This window comes from Echinops telfairi, unplaced genomic scaffold (assembly GCF_000313985.2).
Source record: "Echinops telfairi isolate 266 unplaced genomic scaffold, ASM31398v2 ScPeMD7_5592;HRSCAF=6446, whole genome shotgun sequence".
Taxonomy (NCBI): domain Eukaryota; kingdom Metazoa; phylum Chordata; class Mammalia; order Afrosoricida; family Tenrecidae; genus Echinops; species Echinops telfairi.
In genome coordinates this window covers 31,893,919-31,897,437 of record NW_022109491.1, presented here as the reverse complement: position 1 = coordinate 31,897,437, position 3,519 = coordinate 31,893,919, and positions in this window count along the sequence as shown.

Sequence of the window (3,519 nt, the reverse complement as noted above, 5' to 3'; positions counted from 1 at the left end):
AGGTGAGCAGGGCTCAGAATCCTTGGAAACTGCCTGGTGGCCTGACTCTCTCCAGGTGTATTTACTTGGCCAGACCTGTGGGAAGAGACACACCTGGCTAACACAGAGGTGAGGGAGAGCTGGTCAGCCGTGCAAATAAGCCCAGAGCCCAGAACAGGCCAATAAGGTCACCCGTCCTCATAGGACCTCCGACAAACCAATCTCCTTCCCTGGGGCTGACTTCTCTCCCTCGATATGAACTGGGTGCAGTGGGGCTCAATAAGTTCTATAGTCCCTCCTAAGACCAAGACTTTGGTTTTCATCAAAATCCAAAAGAGAAGTGTGGCCAGATTGTCTCTCCCCCTCTCCCTGCCTGGTAGTCATGGTTTCACTAATGCATTAACCTTGTGATCTTCTTCCAAGAGCGATCTCTCCACAGTGATCTATGAGCGTATTGGGGAAGCTGGATTAAAAACTTCTTTGTGACTCAATGCTCTGCTTCCACTCCTGCCCGCACCCACACCACAATTGATACTCTTATCTCAACCTTCATGCTAGCTCTTCACAATGCTGGATGTTTGAGAACATGCGCTGCCAATCACAGGCATGATCAATTCATTCCTCCCACTTTGACTCCTGCCCCTTTTACTCCCAGACGCCTTGGAGGGCATATGATTCACCATGTACCAATCACACTTTGATTCCTTCATTTGACCAGTATGTCTCCTTTGTTCTTGACTCCGATCCTGGGAGATGATGGAGGGCTTGGCTCTCTAATCATGAAAGGTTAGGTAGGGGCTGCTATCAGTGCCCTCCACGACTGATGTGTGATGTAGACTCTGAGGTCTACTCTACACAGTCTCTCTCAGAGGACCCCAAAAGAATTGAGTCCCAGTTGCCCATAGAGTTGCCTACTCATTAGCACACCCCTTCACTGTCTTTCCTTCCAAGCCTCACTTCTCACCCTAATTCTTTATATCACCTCCCAGATGAACCACCTGCACTCAGCTCTTGATTGTGGGAACCTCTTTTTGAGGAAACTCAAACTAAGACAAGCCCAGAAGAGTTCGCTAAGAGGAAGAAGAACAAGGAGCGCGCACCTGGACAGAGGGAAGAGGTTGGGTAAAGTGATGGAGGGCAGGATGTCCCATGGGATTTTGTATGCCATGATAGATGGAGCCCAATGTCCTTATTGGTCCCAGGACTTTGTCACAGAAAGTTGGCATGCACTCATTTTCCCCTGACTTCTAGGAAGAGCTCTAAGAAGAGATGGGACTGGAAGAGGGGGGGAAAAAAGAGCTAGGGTCACCCTAAAATGTAGCCTGAATGTTCTGCCCAGGAGTTTTACTCCTCTTGGACATACTGTGACTCAAGAAGTCAGCTCTGTCTCTTCTGGAAATAAATTTTCCCAGCTGTACTGTCTTCTTGCACGACCTTGGTCTGTCTAAATATTAAGGAGAGGTTCTCTTGTTCTTAGAGAGAATATTATCATATGAAATACTGGGGCTTACAGAAGGCAATTTCAGGCAATGATCAAGTCAGATAGACTAAGCGTTTGAGTTCCATCCCCCCCCACATCTCTACCATCACCACCACCACACTGAGACTTCTAGTCAACCTCTCATCGCCTAGCTTCCCTTCTCTGTAACATGGCCATCACAGTCTGTATCTGAGGAGGCATCAGGCAGCTATAGTTCTGGTGTTAGCCCCTGGCCAGAGTAAATGCTCAATGTTTAAAACTAGAAGGAGGTAGTGTCGCCAAGCAGAATATTTTCATTGGAGCAAGGTCAACCAGCCACCTGGGCAATGCAGCTAAGCAAAGCCCTCTACGCAGAGTCACCAGCGGCCTTGCCAGCTATGTCAGCTGGAGATGAGCATGTCCACAGTGACACCTCAGTCCAGAAGGTGAAGCTCAGACTTCGGGCCGGCCTGGCCACGCCAGGTCCTCTCCACCACCACTGATGAGCCAGTCAGCAAGCTGACATGACAAACACTGGCTCTGGAGGCCTGGAACTCCTGGCAAGCACAGGGAGAGGAATTCAAAAAGGTTCCCCCCCACCAGAGCTTCTCCAGACCCCTTGCCCCACTGTTGTGAAGAAGAGCCTCCCAAGATGGCCTCCTTTATAAGCCCCCATGGTAGATAAGCCTCCGCCTCACCAGCCTCTGTGAATCCAGCTCACTGGCCTGCGCAACCCCAGGGCAATCCATCACCCCACTACAGTGGACTTGGCTGGTTAAACTCTGCTGGTTAAACTCTGTTGCCTATGAAGCAAGCAATGGCTGCCTACTGCCCACACACGGGTCCCTCTAAGTCACTTAACACCCCTCACCTTCTCACTCTGCTCTTGCCTCCCACTTCGCCTCCTGTGTCACATAAGCACAGCATTTCTGCCTTGGTTCCCTGGAACGGTGTCTCCCCTGGCCCCAGACTCACCAGCCAGGAGCCGGCGGGCTCTGAGCAGCATGTTGCCCAGTGGATCCTTAGATTAATAAGTGTGATAGTTAGGTTTTTCTGTGCCAACATGACTCCCATAGGAACATGCAGGTGGAGTTTAGCCTATCAATCAGGTCACTGCTTGATTAGAGGGCAACCAAGATAAACGCCTATCTCAGACCAGCGTCCTACTCTCTCTCTCCCTGGAGGCAGGAATCTCTCTCTCTCTGCCTTTACCTTCATCTGTTAAGGCACTCATAGAGCTACTGGAGCCACGTTGAGAGCTTCAAGAGCTATAGAAATGTGGTCCGCCACCATTGCTTCCACAAGACTTTGCACTAAGTGGCCTGTGATATTCTTGCATTCAACATCGTTGCATGTGGCTATGTGAGTCTGGAAGGGATTTGTGCACTAGTATTGGATTCATGGAGTAATGTCAGACATAGACTTTGATCTGGACTGGGCTGGAATGTTTTCTTGATATATAATTACTTCTTGATATATAAAGCTCACTCTTACACATATATGATGGGGTACCCCCTCCAAAAAAATAACAGAATTTTTTTGTCCTTCAAAGTTATGTATTTAATTTTTTTTTACAAAACAAGCTATCACCTTCAAAGTACTCTCCATTACACTTAATACATTTGTCAAATCTGCAATTCCATTCTTGGGAACAGTTTTCACACTCATCTGTTTGGATGGCTGACAGCTGCTCTCTCGTTTTTTTTTTTACACCTCTTCTACCTCATCAAATCTCTGTCCTTTCATGTTCCTCTTCATTCAAGGAAACAAAAGAAGTTACACAGAGTGAGGTCAGGTGAGTAAGATGTGTGGGGCAAGAGAGGCAAACTTTTTTTTGTGCCCAAAACTGGCACACTGAGATGGCTGCGTGAGCAGGTGCATTGTTGTGGTGGCAAAACCAGTCCCCTGTCTGTCACAAATCAGGCCTTTTTTGTTGCACACTGCTAGGCAATCTTTTCAGAACCTCTAAATAGAAGCTTGATTAAAAGTCTGACCTTCTTAAAAGCTTGAAGGTAAACAAGCGGCCATCTAGCTCAGAAGCAACAAAGCCCACATGGAACAACATATCAACCTGTGTGATC